The following is a 16,162-nucleotide window of genomic DNA, read 5'->3' on the forward strand; positions in this document are numbered from 1 at the left end:
GTAAACCTTCCCCCCCTGCTGTGAAGGCTTGCCTATGGATGGGATTTTATGGAAGATTCTCCTTCACTTTCCCTGACTCTAGATTTTAGGTGATTCTCCTGCCTCTATTGCTTTCTAGGTTTGGAGTGGCATCAATCTGAGTAGACTTAACATGAGTGGAAAGAGTTGTGCTCTCTCTGCTAGAGTCCATCTTTGGGTCCTCTACTGTGAATGTTTGAATTCTGGTTGGATTTGGCGTATATATTTGCCTTTTGTGACCCAGGCTCAGGTTACACTTTGGGGTTATTTAACATTCACCAGTTGTTGGATTCAAATCTAGGAACATTGTAATCTAACGTTTCTGTTTATTTCATTAACCTCTGAGAGGCGGAGCCAAGATGCTGGAGTAGAAGGCTCATAACTCATAAAATACCTGTCAAAAATGACTTTCAACAAATTCTATAGCAGCAGAAGTGACAAAATGACACTTGGAAAGGTCTATCACAGTTTGCTTGGAGCAGAGCACAGCTCAGCCTCGGCCACAAGGCCTGGACAGGACAGGAGTGAGAATCAGGGCATGGAATCACAGGTAGTAGTCAAGGTTCCCAGATTTCTCAACTCACAAATGTCAAAGACAGTTTCAAAAGTCAGTAAGAAAGCTATTTCACCTGGGTGAGATGGGGGCAAGGTCTGACCCCAGCTCCGGTCGCAGGGTGGCAGCAGCTTCCACTTTTGGAGGCGTTGGTCTAAAAACCCTAGGAGATAATAGCAGCTAAACTGGGTCTCATTCCTGTGTGGCAGTCCTGAAGTGAGGAAGAGCACTGGCATGGTATAGGTGGTAGTGCCTGTGGACAAGGAATCCTACTCACATATCCTGTGCAGAAAAGAGAGCTTGTAGTTGCTCACAGTCCACAGAATGGCCAAGCAGAGGAGTAAACTCTTCCTCAATTGCGCAATCTTGGAGGAAGTGAGAACTTACAGATCGCTAGCGAATACCCCCTACTGGACAAAGGACTCAAAAGTCAAGTAACTGGCTGTAAAAACCCAAAAAAGGGGAAAATATAAGACTATGGAAAGTTATTTTCATGGAGACCAGATATTACCTTCAATTCTTCAGGATGAGGAAGAACAAAGCATACCACAAAAAATCACGAAAAATACAGACCCAGGAAAAAAAGAAAATCGCCCAAAAAATACCATTCAGGAGACAAGCCTTCACAGCAGCAGGATATAACTTTGACTCTGGGTTTGATGCCCTTACATCACTCGATCAACATTCTGCAGAAATTACAAATTGCATTAGTGGAAAAGTAGAACAGAATTGGAGAAACATGTCCCCAAGGGACGTGCTGGGTCACAAAAGGCAAAGGTAAAAGCCAAAACAGCCAAATACTCAAGGTATCACAGCAGGGGGCCCTTGGATGGCCTCAACAAGAGAGAGTAGACCTCTATCCTTCACATTCAGTCTGGGCAGGCCAATGGCACACCAAAGCTAGAGAACATCAGGGCAGAAAAATCGCCAAAAATCTAGACTGAGGGAAAGACAAAGGTAATCTTCCATGAAATCCAATTCATGGGACAGCCCTTCACATCAGGGGGGCCAACCAAAAATTCTATGCCAGAATCACCAACATCTATACACTGACACTCGGCAGACTGTACAAAGTGCAAAGCAGGAAAGGCACAAGCAAATCTAGTCTCAGGGACCCTCTTAGCATGTCCCAAATTACCTTAGGCAAATGGGCAGTCAAAATTCCCCCAGAGTTCAAGCCTACACAGGAAGAAATATCGGGACTGCCACTAGCAGAGACAAAAGAACACTTTCCGATACTGCATGTCTACCCAGGATGGTGCCACTGCTTACCTGGAAAGGAAAAAAGGGCAGGAGAATGTCCTCAAATCTAGAAAAAGACAAATAAAAGAGAATTGTCCCACCAAACCTTCCAAGGCAGCCACCTTCACAGCAGGGGGCGAGCCTCTGTGCTCTAGCCCCTCCATCCACCAACACTCTCTTGAACTTACAATCTGCTAACCTGCCACTTGCCCAGTTTTGCATATTGTTTCAAGTCGTTTTGTAGGTGACTTTCTGGCATTTTCTAAGCATATCATCACATCATCTAGAAAGAGGGATAACTTACTTTCTTCTTTACCTATTGGAATTCCTTGCATTTCTTTTTCTTCTCCTATTGAGACAGCTAAATTTCTGGTAGCACATTTAACAAGAGGGGTGGTAACAGATAGCCGTGCTTCACCACTGACCTTATGCGAAACGCCTCTCGCTTCTGCCCCTTGCTTGGAATGCCTGTAGAAGGTTGTAGGGAGATACTGCTTATTATTTTATGGAAAGTTCTATCTATTTCTATGTTCCCCAGTGCTGTCCATAGGAATGGCTGTTGTATTTTGTCAAAAGCTTTTCTGCATCTCTGGAGATAATCAGGGCGTTTCTCTTAGTTTATGGTTGATATGGTAAAGAGTGCCAAGAGTTGTCCTCATATTGAACCAGCCCTGCATTCCTTGAAGGAATTCTACCTGGTCATAATGTATTATTCTGGTGATTACTTGCTGCATTCTTTTTGTTCAAATCTTATTGAAAATTTTTGCATCTATATTCATTAGAGAAATTGGTCTCGATTTTCTTTGTCTGTTTTGTTTCTTCCTGCTTAAGTATCCAACCCACACTTGCATCTTAAAAGCAATTGGGGAGGATTCCTTCTTCCTGAATTTTACCAAATAGCCTATATTGTATTAGAATTACCTGCTCTGTAAGCGTTTGATAGAATTCATTTGTGAATTCATCAGGCCCTGGAGAGTTTATTGTAGGGAGTTCATTGATATCTTGTGGAATTTCTTTTTCTGAGAGGGCTTGTTTGAATGTTCAGCTTCCTCTTCAGTTACTCTCCTCAAGTTGTGTCTTGGGAAATAATCATCCATCTCATTTAGACTGTCGAATTCATGGGTACGTACACTTGGGCTAGGTAATTTCGTACTATTGTTTTAATTACCTCCTCATTGAATGGGAGTACACTCTTTTCACTGTTGTTATTAGTAATTTGGTTTTCTCCTTTTTTTTTTATCAAATTGAGAAAAGCTTTATCAATTTTACTGGTTTGCTCATACAACCAACTCCTACTATTACTTATTAGTTCAATAGTTTTCTTAATTTCAGTTTAATAGTCTCCCCTTGGTACTGACCTGGGGATTGTCATTTTGTTCTGTTTTTCAAGTTGGTCAGCTGCATCCCCAATTTTTTGACCTCCTCTTTCTCTACTTTATTCATGCAGGCACTGAGAGACATAAAACTTCCCCTAAGAACTGCTGTTGCAGTATGCCCTAAGATTTCCAGGGGGTCCATTCCTGACATTCTCTTGAATGAAGTTGTGGATTGTAGCCCTCATCTCCCTGGATAGCAGAACTCTTTCCATTCCCTTTAAGTCTGCTCAGAATCATGCCACTCCATACCTGAAAAGGAACAGAAGCAGGAGAATGGCCTGACATCTAGAAATACGCATCGAGAAGGAGAATTCTCTAAAAAATGTCTTCTCTGCCAGTCATGTTAACAGCAGGGGGTCAACAAGGCCCTCTGGCACACATTCCCTCACCTCCATCCACCAACCCTCTGCACAACTTGCAACGTCCAGTGAAGGAAAGCAGAGTAGAATGAGGTCAAATCACACAGAAAGCTTTCCCTGGGGCACAAATGGCAGATACAGAGCCCCCATCTATCAAGGATTCAGTAAGGAACCTTAGAGGATCCAAGGATTGGCTGCAGGAGACAGCACAACTCTTTCCTTTCACTTCAAGTCTGCTCAGGGCAAGGCCACTGCATACCTAGGGAGCAGCAGAGGCATGAAAACCAACAAAATACAGACCCAGGAAAACCAAAGGAGAATCTTCCATAAAATCCCATCCCTGGGAAAGGCCCTCCCCCTGGGTGGCCTACCCCCAATTCTGTGCCACAATCCCCAACATCTATCCACTGACACTGGACAGACCGTAGAAAGTGCAAAGTAGGAAAGGCACAAGCAAATCTAGTCTCAGGGACCCTCTTAGCATGTCCCAAATAACCTTAGGCAAATGGGCAGTGAAAATACCCCTAGAGTTCAAGCCTTCAGAGGAAGAGATGTGGGGACTGCCACTAGTAGAGAGAAAAGAACACTTTCCTCATACTGCATGTCTACCCAGGATGGTGCCACTGCTTACCTGGAAAGCAAAAAGGGCAGCCAAATGTCCTCAAATCCAGAAACACACATATGAAGGAGAGTTGTCTCACCAAATACCTTCCATGGGATAGACCTTCACAGCAGGGGGTCACCCACTATTCTCTAGCACAGAATACAGCACCTCCTTACACCAACACTGTGTAGAACTTACAATCTGCTGACCTACAACTTTCCCAATTTTGTTTATTGTTTCAAATAGTTTTTTATATACTTAAAATGCAAATTTTTAAAAGGTTTCATTGCTTTTACTTAGCTACCATTCAAAAATTCATGGTAATGTTCCCAGTTTCCCACTACTGTCTTTTTATTTCTTTGAACTGTCCAAAGACCCAAATGAATTCCTTTCAATTTTCTCAATTACTAATCCTTTTGCTAACTGTGGAAACCAGAGCAAGAAAACAATTCTTTTCCTATCAATTAGTTAAATTTGTTAAATATCAACTTTTCTTTGGATGTTACATTGATCGGGGAAAGGAAACATGCAGCAAATGTGAGAGTTCACTGCTTTAAAAATTCCTAAATCTTTTCTATTTCAGTGGGATTAAGACCCTTTTTGAAATTTCCTTTTGAAAGCTCCAAAACCCTTTCTTTTCCTGACTTTAAATCTATCTTCCATAATTCTTTCCCTAATTTACCGTTGTGTTATTGAGACAGTTTGGGACTAAACAAATGATTTCAATGTGAGTTTTACTGTGTTATCATTTACCTTAACAACTGATTTAAATGGCAGGAATATCACTAAATCTCACTTACTTTCAGTTTTCTCTTTTTGGGGAGAGAGCCGAGGGGTACTTTGGGATTCACCTTCAATGTAGGAGGCCTAATCAGGACTTGCTTGGTGCCTTCAGTTTGGTTTTTAAACACAGTAAGAAACAGAAGGGTAAATGAAATCCAATTCTACCCACTTTTATTCTTTTCTGAAGATGGTCTAAAATTTCCCCATTCCACCTTCTAAAAATAAAAATCCCTTCCCGCAGTAAACTACCCCAATATGAAGTACAGCTTTTAAGTAGACCTTTATTCTACACTAAAATTATAACCAATTTCACAGACTGATTCCCCAAAACTTCAGACTTAGAGTTTGAGTAACTGAAACAATTTCTGGCTTTACAGATGTGCTTCTTTTTTAAATTCTGAGTTGTGAGTTTATTCAAGAGCTTACAAGTGTTTTAATCTCAGTTTTCACCATAGTATTTCCAAATTTTCCTTATTTTACATCTTCCTTGAATTCCTATTTCATGGAATCTCTCCTGAACATATCTCATGACTAATAACACACTCCTTAAAATGCAAACTGCAGCTTTAAATCGATCCATTAATGAATAATTGATCCATGAATATTCATTTTCATTAAACTCTAAAGAGCTTGCTAGTATCCCATGAACTCATCCAAATACTTCATAATGTATAAATCCAAATTAAATTGCTCTTTTCACAAATTGGGATTTCAATACATTTTTGTATCTTAGTTTTCGATTAATTTCTGTATTTGTCTTTCATCTCAACAATGTCCAACATGGCCAGTGTGGAAAGAGAAAAAAGAGAGATCTGTCCTCTTTTCAGGATTTTTTTCTTGGAAAGATATTTTTAAACAACCAATTTCTCTTGGTTGATAATGCCAAAAGAAAAGACATAGATAAAACACATAGGTTAGCTATGGGTTAGCTTGAAGAACAGACACTTCGCACAGACGAAACAGACACTTGTTTCCCATTCTCTGAAAGATTTTCCTAGTTGTAGAAGGCCCCTTTCCATCTGAAGTAAAGAACCCACTATTCCTAAAGTTAGTTTCATCATTTACTAAGTGAACACACACACTTACACACACACTCACACACAACATATATCAAGACACAACATTAAATCAGGCTGAAACTTCTGTTCTCCTCTAAGATATTTTGAAGTGAAGGTCTTACCTGTCTTCTCTACTAAGTAAGGTACTTATTATCATTTTACAACTGGGGTCCTGCTGTCAGCCAAAGATAATTCTTCTGTTTCCTAATTATGTTAATGCCTTTGGAATCTCACTAAAAAAATGCAACTTATTAACAATACAAAATTTCTTTAATCTAATTTGCCAAATAGCTTCATCCATTTAAAACTTACTTTTTATTCAGAATAAGTCTCTAATAGATAGAAAAGCTGGTTAAAGTTCCATTCCTCTAGAATTTTTGCCAAAGCCTAATCACAGGAAGAAAATCTGAGAATAATGAAGACTTTAGCAATATTAGTTCAGGTGTTTTAAGCTGATTTTCGATGACTGTACAATAGAATTCCCTAACTTTCTAAGTCATCAAACCTTCCGTGTTTGGCCAAAACAATCTCCTAAACTCTTTCTCTTCTCAAGCCAATTTTAAACAGTTTATAGCCCTTTCTTTAGTCCTCCCCAGACAGGGAGTCCAGTCTTCTCCCAATGGGGACCCTGTAAGATGCAGTTCTTCTCCTATGCCTGACCCCATCTTTCCTGGGGGCACCTCCAATGAGGAGTGACACTCCTCAGAGGAGCTTCTCCTGAGAGACTTGGACTAGGTCCCTGAGGGACCCGCCCTTTGGCTCATTCCACCTGAGAAATTCCCCACTGAAGATGCTTAGAGTTGGTCCCACTTTGATTATGGGTCATGGCAGGCAATATTCTATCCTCCTGAGATCTGTCTATTTGGAAGTCCTTTTCCTACAGCTGGCACTGTAATACTCAGGGATCCATCTTGACAAATTCTCCAAAACTTCCAGTTCTTAATTTCTGGATTTAACCTCTAGGGTCCTAAGACCAGTCAACTAGGGCCTTAAGGTCCTTTATAAGTGAATGTTCAGCAACATTTACACCAGCTTTCCTTTAAAACTTGCTATTAAAAGTTAGTTCTGATTGTCAGTGACAGACTTAATTTTAAGTATATAAATGATGTAACCTTAATCACTAAATGAAAGGGAGCCTTCTCCTTTCCTCAAAGCTGTAAAAACTAAAATGAGCTTTTTTCTCAGGTCAGAAGAGGTTAGGATTATTTCCAAGGTGGACACCTGCCTTGACAAGTTACTACTGAGGTGGGCAATGGATCTCCTAGGGCTATATAGCATCAGACCTGAACTACTGCTCCCTTCAGTGGGGAATCAGTTTCCTAAATCCTACCCTTCAAGGGGCTGGGCAAAGGTCCTCTAGATGGGTTCTTCACTGAAATGAGTTCCATCTCGGTGACTAAGAGAGATTTCTCTACTGATGAGAAAAATGATTTAATTACTCCTCGATAAAAGAAATAAAGGCAAAAACACCTACTTTTAAACACTTCTAACAGGAAGCTTTAAAATTAGCTAGGGAGCTAGCTGCATGAAAATGAGGAACCAGCAATTCAATCTCTAACAATATCAAAGTAAATGAAGGAGAAAGGGAAAAAGTTGCCTATCTTTGAAAAGTTTAAATCATGGCCATATACATCTTTATAAAAATTGAATCTGAGTTCTTCAGAGCTTATGAATGTAGAGAGATTAGTCATGAATTTTATCCTTCTGAAAGAAAATGAATTTAGAGGGGCGGAGCCAAGATGGCGAAGTAGAAAGACGCACATACACATAGCTCCAAACCCACAAACCACAGAACGGCTAGAGGGGACTAACCCAGGGCGAATTCTGCACCCAGAGACCACGGAATATTGGAGCGAGGGAGATTTCTGTTCCGGAGAGACCTGCAAACCTCTCACGGGGGGTCCTTCACGCTGTGGACTGGGCGCCGGGACAGGGAGCAGAGGGCAGCCCTGCCGCGGCCACGGCACCGTGAGGAAAAGATCCGAGAGGGCTACGGGGACGGGATCTCCAGCGGCCACGCGGGTCCGCCCACCCACAGAGGGACCTGCAAACCTCTTGCAAAAGGTCCATCGCGCTGCAGACGCGGAGCCCAGCCCGGACCTGCGGCGGTGGCCGCGGCTCCGAGAGGTACAGATCCGAGAAGGCTCCAGAGACGGGATCTCCAGTGGCGGCACTAGCCCCCCCACCAACAGGTGACTGATGGGGATAGGTGAGAGAGTGTCTTTGGCGGGTCAAGAGGGGAGTGGGGTGCCCCCATGGCTCAGGCCCCCCCAGGAGATAGAAGCTGAGAGGCGGCTACAGACAGGGGCTCCCCAAAAGGGCGGGAGCCTGGATCCATTGTGGATGGTCTGTGCATAAACCCCCTGAGGGAACTGAGCCAGAGAGGTGGCCCTGCCCCTGACCACCTGGACTTAATTCTCGCACTGAACAGCAGCCCTGCCCCCACCAAAAATCCTAAGGCGGGAAGCAGCATTTGAATCTCAGTCCCCAAACGCTGGCCGGGAGGACCAGGAGGCGAGGTGGGTGTGAGGAGAGCATTCAGAGGTCATGTCACTGGTTGGGGAGAATGCCAAGAAAAGGGAAAAGAAATAAAACCATTGAAGGGTATTTTCTCGGAGAAAAGACACTTCCTCCCTTCCTTTCTGATGGGGAGGAACAATGCTTGCCATCAGGCAAAGACACAGAAATCGAGGATTCTGTGTCCCAGCCCACCCAATGGGCTCGGGCCATGGAAGAGCTCAAGAGGAATTTTGAAAATCAAGTTAGAGAGGTGGAGGAAAGACTTGGAAGGGAAATGAGAGGGATGAGGGAGAAGCATGAAAAGCAGATCAGCTCCCTGCTAAAGGAGAACCAAAAAAATCTTGAAGAAATTGGCACCCTGAGAACTAGCCTAACTCAGTTGGCAAGGGAGGTGCAAGGGGCCAATGAGGAGAAGAATGCTTTCAAAAGCAGAATTAGCCAAATGGAAAAGGAGATTCAAAAGCTCACTGAAGAAAATAGATCTTTCAAAACTGGAATGGTACAGATGGACGCTAAGGACTTTATGAGAAAGAAAGATATCTCAGAACATACCGCGCAGATTCGAAAAATGGAAGATAATGTGAAATATCTTATTGGAAAAACAACTGACCTGGAAAATAGAATCAGGAGAGACAATGTAAAAATTCTGGGACTACCTGAAAACCATGATCAAAAGAAGAGCCTAGACATCATCCTCCACGAAATTATCAAGGAAAACTGCCCTGAGATTCTAGAACCAGAAGGCAAAATAAATATTCAAGGAATCCGCAGAACACCGCATGAAAGAGATCCAAAAAGAGAAACTCCCAGGAGCATTGTGGTCAAATTACAGAATTCCCAGGTGAAAGAGAAAATATTGCAAGCAGCTAGAAAGAAACAATTCAAGTATTGTGGAAATACAATCAGGATAGCACAAGATCTGGCACCCTCTACATTGAGAGATAGAAGGGAATGGAATAGGATATTCCAGAAGTCAAAGGAACTAGGACTGAAGCCAAGAATCACCTACCCAGCAAAACTGAGTATAATACTTCAGGAGAAAAAATGGTCTTTCAATGAAATAGAGGACTTGCAAATTTTCCTGATGAAAAGACCAGAGCTGGAAAGAAAATTTGACTTTCTAACACAAGAATGAAGAGAACCATGAAAAGGTGAACAGCAAAGAGAAGTCATAAGGGACTTACTAAAGTTGAACTGTTTACATTCCTACATGGAAAGACAATATTTGTAACTCTTGAAACATTTCAGTATCTGGGTACTGGGTGGGAGCACACACACACACACATGCACACATACATAGAGACAGAGTGCACAGAGTGAATTGAAGAGGATGGGATCATATCTTTAAAAAAAAAATGAAATCAAGCAGTGAGAGAGAAATATTGGGAGGAGAAAGGCAGAAGTTATATGGGGCAAATTATCTCTCATAAAACAGGCAAGCAAAAGACTTATTAGTGGTTGGATAAAGAGGGGAGGCAAGAGAAAAACATGAGGTCTACTCTCATCACAATCCACTAAAGGAAAGAATATAATGCACACTCATTTTGATAGGAAAACCTATCTCATAATACAGGAGAGTGGGAGACAGGGGCACAAGCAGGGTGGGGGGGAGGATAGAGGGGAGGGCATGGGGAGGAGAATGCAATACGAGGTCAACACTCATGGGGAGGGAAAGGACCATAAGAAAATAGAAGTAATGGGGGACAGGATAGGATGGAGGGAAATATAGTTAGTCCTATACAACACAACTAGTATGGAAATCATTTGTAAAACTAAACAGATATGGCCTATATTGAATTGCCTGTCTTCCAAGGGGAAGGGGTGGAGAGGGAGGGAGCTAAAGAAGTTGGAACTCAAAGTGTTAGGACCAAATGTAATGTTCTTACCACTGGGTAACAAGAAATACAGGTTAATGGGTCAAGAAAGCTATCTGGCCCTACAGGACAAAAGAGAAGACGGAGACAAGGGCAGGGAGGGAGGATAGAGGAGAGAGCAGATAGGTCACAGGGGTAATTAGAAAGCTTGGGTCTGGGGGGGGGAGGGGATAAAAGGGGAGAAAATTTGTAACCCAAAATTGTGTGAAAATAAATGTTAAAAGTTAAATAAAAAAAAAAGAAAGAAAATGAATTTAGGATAAATCTAGACAGACTCATCAATCTTCAACTTAGAGAGATTTACTTCAGGTTTAGAGAATTTGGGTACAGAGAGTTAGGGAAGTCCAACTGCCTAGGGACAATGTCCCTGGGGGAGCCATCAGCAAAAATTCATCTGGTGTGCACATCCATTCTGGGTCCTTTCAGGGGCTGGCCTAAAGAGGTTGAGGTCCACACATTACTAGGTAAATAAGTAGTACAGATTACATTGCTTTAAATTTCATTAAATTTACATTACTTCAAAGGTTTAAAGCTTGAAGCCCACTATAAGGACTTATTTATACCTATAAATATCAGATTGAGTTAATATTAATTCGAAAAGAGTGGGCATCCAAATGAATAAGTTCTAACATAGGCTAATGGTGATATTCTTTGTAAATTTTCCCAGTGGTGGTCTCATGCATGGGCATCCCGTATTTTTATCTGCTGTTTAAATTCAATCTTCTCCTTCTCCTTCACTTCTTCCTTCTTCATCTTCTTCTTCTCCTTCTTCTAAATTGACAGCTTGAAAAGGCAGTACTGTTTTGTCAGGGTCTGGAATTTGGAGTACTTTAATTAATGGATCTAGAGGAGGAGAGCTCATGTTCCATGGAGTGAGTAGGATGAACTGGTGTTGTGGCTGGCAATGTGCTATCCTGAGGATTATATCCATGGCAGTTTTTCGGTGGCTCTTATCCATGTAGATATCAAATGAATCCAGACATTTGAAAGGTGATTCTGTGATGGACCATAAAGTAAGGATGAATAAAAAGTGGGAAAAAGAATGTATGTCTCCTGAGAAATCTTGGATGTCACTGAAAGCAGTGGTGTTCCCTTTTCCAGGCTGGACTGTTATAGAGAGTGTCTCATTCCCGTGATCTAAGTGCATTTCCCCACAGAAGGACCACTGAGTTAATAAGTCATGAAAGTACAATTTGCATCGTAAAGAAAGACTCTTTCTATGCTTCAAGTAGATTGCATATCTCTGGGTTGATTTTACTTTCAGTGTTTTAAGAAACTCTGCCAAATTCTTCAATTGCCCAGCTAGAACACGACGACTTTCTTTTACTTCTTTGTATTTCTTCCTCATTTGTTCTTGGCTTCCATGAGTGCGGATTTCTGATTGGATAAGCTTTTCTAACATATTCATTTCTTCACGAAGAACAGAGACAGTTGTTGTAACTTCTTTACGCTTGGAGCAGATGCTCTTGGCCTTATCAGTCTCCTTCTTAAGTAGCTTCTGCTTGATGGTCAGCTCTTCTTCATTCACGTGGAAAGAATTCAAGTGTTGCTCCAGCCTATTGTTATAATGCATCACTAATTGGCGGCTGGTAATCACTTCTAAAGCAGCCTGGTTTTGTTCTGATATGCAGGATTTGGCGAATTGTGCAACTTGATTACTTTTCGACTTCAAGACTTCACGTCTCCATTCAGCACCTCTTTTCAATTGCCAGAAAATCAGTCTCTCTGCCTTTTGAGCATCCATCTCTTCCTCAATCTCCTTCATCTCTTCTCTAATTTGTTGAACCTCCTCTTCTAGAAGTGAGATATGTATCAAATGATGCTTCGCTTCATCCTCAAAGGCTTTTATTTCTGAAGTGATATGTATCACTCTGATCTTTATTTCTTTTAAATGTTGAGAGTGACTATTAATCGTTTCTCGATTCTTCCTGGCATCCTTTTCAAGGCAAGATTTGTGTTGCTGAAATGCTAACAGCTGTGCCATTTTATTTTCTATTTCTTTCTCCAAGTTACTTATTTCCATTTCAATATCACCCAAGTAAGTAGGCCGTGATCCTTCACAAGAATAATAGCGTTTCTCATAGACTTTATCACCACAGGCAGTGAAAACTTTGCTACAGTTCTTGGGGGGTTCCTGACCTTGCATCACTCTACGGGCCAAAGAGTTACTTTTAATGAGCAGCACTGACTCTATGGCCCTCATTTCAATCAAAGTATTGACCACCACTGGATTGTCTATTTCCAAAGCTGTGAGAACTGTTGGAAATTCAGGGTGATTGGCCACTCTGTCTGTGACATCATACAACTCGCACTCAAATGCTGACACGATTATCTGTGGCTGTGAAGAGCCTAATGGGTAAAACTTTTTCATCAGCTCTTGAAGGATTTGCTCATCTTTGTGGTTGTCACAAACAAAAGCAAGAAGGAGGTCATTTAAGCAGGACTCAATAGCCAAAGCAAATTCAGGGTCTCGGAGACGCAGGCAAGCTCCGAGTGGGCCTATAGGTTTAAAAGTAAAGTCCCCTCGTCTATGCGCATCATCCACTGCTTCAAGAAGGGCCGGAATCTGGGGTCCAAATCGTTTCAGTGGCTCAGATTTACACTCCTTCCAGTGGTTTAGCTGTTGTTTTTCCTCATGCAGTCTTTCTTGCACATACGACTCTTCTTTTCTAATTTGAGAATGTTCTTTGTCACCTTCTTCCATAGCTTGATGGAGTTGTTTTATGTCTTGAACTAGTGACATTTCTCGGTCACTAAAATTCTTTAATTTTTCCTTCAACGTGGAAATGGTTTCCCGATTTTCCCAATCTTCTCGTTCTATTCTCTTATTCAGATATTCAATTTTCTTATAATACTGTAATGTCATTTTATTTAAATTACTCAATTTATTTTGGGAACAAAGGTAGAAAGCCTCTGCTTGCCTATAGGCCTTCTCTTTCTGCCTGATCTCTTCTTCTGCCTCAATGTATCTGGGCTCTAATGTAGTGGCTTCTTCATCAAAGTCTCGCACTTTCTCAAGAAAGTGTCTATACTTCCTTTCTGATGCTTGAAGTTTGGTCTTTGAGTCGTCTAGTTTCTGATTTAATAGCACAGTATGTTGCTTTCCAGTATTTATATTGCTGATCATCTTATCAAGTTCTCTTTCTCTCTCACTCACTACTGCCCAAGCTATTTCATGTTGTAAGTCTTCCAATTTCTCCTTCAGGGTATCAATTCTCTGAAAATGCTCCTCTATGGCTATGCACTGATATCTGAGCTTCTCTAATTGTTCTTTTTTTTGGTCTATCTCAAGCTGGGTCCTGACTTTTTTCTCCAAAAGTTGTGAGTGCTCTTCTCGCCTTTGTTGAAGTCCAGTAACTTTCAGAAAGAATTTGTATCTGTCACCATCATGTAAGGTCTGCAACAGCTGCCTGCCTGTGTCTTGTAGTAAAATAGACACTGGACTATCCACCTGTATTCTAAAATGATCAAGAATGGCCATAAGCTCTGATTGCTCTGAAGAAACTAGCCTGCCTGCTTGGTTGTATAGTTTGTAACTTGCAGTACCATCTACACTGATGCACAGCTGCACTGTTATGGAGTGCCCATAGACTTGAGATTTAAAAGTTCTCTGCCCCCTGTTACATAACGTGATGGAGATGTTGGCTGAAAGCTTTCTATCTCTCACAAGCTCTCTCAAAGATGATCCTAATGATTTTCCACCAAGACCAACAACTAGAGCTGTCAGCAATGCCTTCTTGTTCGCATGCTCTACCACAAAGTTGACATGGGACCCAAATTTCACTGGTCCGAGTTTGGCATGGCACATAAAGTTCTCCAACTGGATACTCTCAATGACGCCAGCTTCTGCTGGGGTCAAATGAGGAGCAGCAGCTAATTTAGAAACAGCGTAGAAGAAGATCCTCTCCCTGTCTTCATTCACATCACCCCATGGAGCTGGCCTTGCATTTTGCTGCCCTGCTGAAGTTGGGGGTGTGTGGCCCCCTCTTCTCATAGCCATTGGCCCACCTGGATGAGAAAATCCTTCTAATTCTCCTTACTCTCTTCCTGTTCCTGTGCCTCCTCCCTACTTCCCCTTCCCTCTTCTCCTCTTCCTTCTTCTTGCTCCCTTCTCATCCTCAAACTCCCTCTTTCCCTACCCTCCTCCCAAGCCTCCTCTGCTCTTCATCACCCTCCTCCCTTCAGCCTCCTCCTCCCTAGCTCCCTTGCCTCTCCTCTCCTCCTCCTCCCTTTTGTCCTCCATCCTCCTCCATGATGCCTCCTCCTCCCTCTCTCCCTTCCTGCCTCTCCTTCCCCTCCCCTTCCACTCTTCCCTCCTCCTTACCCTCCCCCTCCCCCTCCTCTCTCCTCTCCTCCTTCCCTTCCTTCTTTCCTGTTTCCTCTTCCCTTGCCCCTCCTCTCTCCCCTCCTCCCTCCCCTCCCCCTCCTCTCTTCTGTCCTCCTTCCCTCTCTCTCTCGCACCTCATCCTCCCTCCCTACCTTCCTGCCTCCCCTTCCCCTCCCCCTCCACTCTCTCCTCCTTCCTACCCAACCCCTCTGCCTCCTCCTCCCCAAGGAGGCTCTATCCCAGGGTGACTCCGTCACCTTACAGAGTTCCATTCAGGACCCCTGACCCCCTCTAGAGCAGCCTCCTCTCAGCGGCTACGCCCAGCACCCAGTGGAGGCTTTGTGAAGGAGGCCGGTCCACTCCTCCTCTTCCTCAAGGACACCGGTCCCCGCCTCGTCCCCCTCAAGGACGCCTGTCCCTGCTTCCTCCTCCCCCCAAAGAAGGCTCTATCCCAGGGTGACTGTTACCCTAAGGAGTTCCCTTCAGGACCCCGGACCCCCTCTACAGCAGCCTCCTCTCAGCGGCTACGCCCAGCATCCAGTGGAGACTGTGGGAAGGAGTCTGGTCCCCGTCTCCTCCTTCTCCCCAAGGAGGCTCTATCCCCAGGTGACTGTCACCCTACAGAGTTCCCTTCAGGTCCCCCGACCCCCTTGACACCAGCCTCCTCTCAGAAGGTACGCCCAGCACCCAGTGGAGGCTGTGGGAAGGAGGCTGATCCCCTTCTCCTCCTCCTCCCCAAGGAGGCTCTATACCAGGGTGACCGTCACCTTACAGAGTTCCCTTCAGGACTCCTGACCACCTCTACACCAGCCTCCTCTCAGAAGGTACGCCCAGCACCCAGTGGAGGCTGTGGGAAGGAGGCCAGTCCCCTTCTCCTCCTCCTCCTCCCTAAGGAAGCTCTATCCCAGGGTGACTCTGTCGCCTTAGAGAGTTCCCTTCAGGACCCCTGACCCCCTCTACACCAGCCTCCTCTCAGGGGATACGACCAGCACTCAGTGGAGGCTGTGGAAAGGAGGCCGGTCCCAGCCTCCTCCTCCTCAAGGACGCTGGTCCCCTCTGCCTCCTTCTCCCCAAAGAGGCTCTATCCCAGGGTGACTCCGTCACCTTACAGAGTTCCCTTCAAGACCCCCGACCCCCTCTAGAGCAGCCTCCTCTCAGAGGGTATGCCCAGGACCCAGTGGAGGCTGTGGGAAGGAGTCCAGTGCTCGCTTCCTCCTCCTCAATAACACCGGTCCCCGCCTCCTCCTCACCACCATGACCTGCCTCCCAAGCTACCTCAGAGGCCAAGGCCAGGTCCACCTCACCATTCACCTTGACACGCTCCGCTCCGCAGCCGCAAGACCCTGACTCAGAGCCTGTGGAACACACTGAGCCACAAGCCTTCTTTAGCTACTATGGCAACTAAAGAGGCTGGTACTGTTGCACCTGCATAATTATGACGCACCCCA

At 43.8% G+C, this 16,162-nt stretch overlaps 1 pseudogene; it reads right to left on the minus strand.

Moving 5' to 3' along the window:
* Positions 1–1,750: 1,750 nt before the first annotated feature.
* On the minus strand, positions 1,751–14,195 carry LOC140516279 (structural maintenance of chromosomes protein 6 pseudogene; annotated as a pseudogene).
* Positions 14,196–16,162: the final 1,967 nt, after the last annotated feature.

The sequence above is a fragment of the Notamacropus eugenii genome, chromosome X (assembly GCF_028372415.1).
Source record: "Notamacropus eugenii isolate mMacEug1 chromosome X, mMacEug1.pri_v2, whole genome shotgun sequence".
NCBI lineage: Eukaryota > Metazoa > Chordata > Mammalia > Diprotodontia > Macropodidae > Notamacropus > Notamacropus eugenii.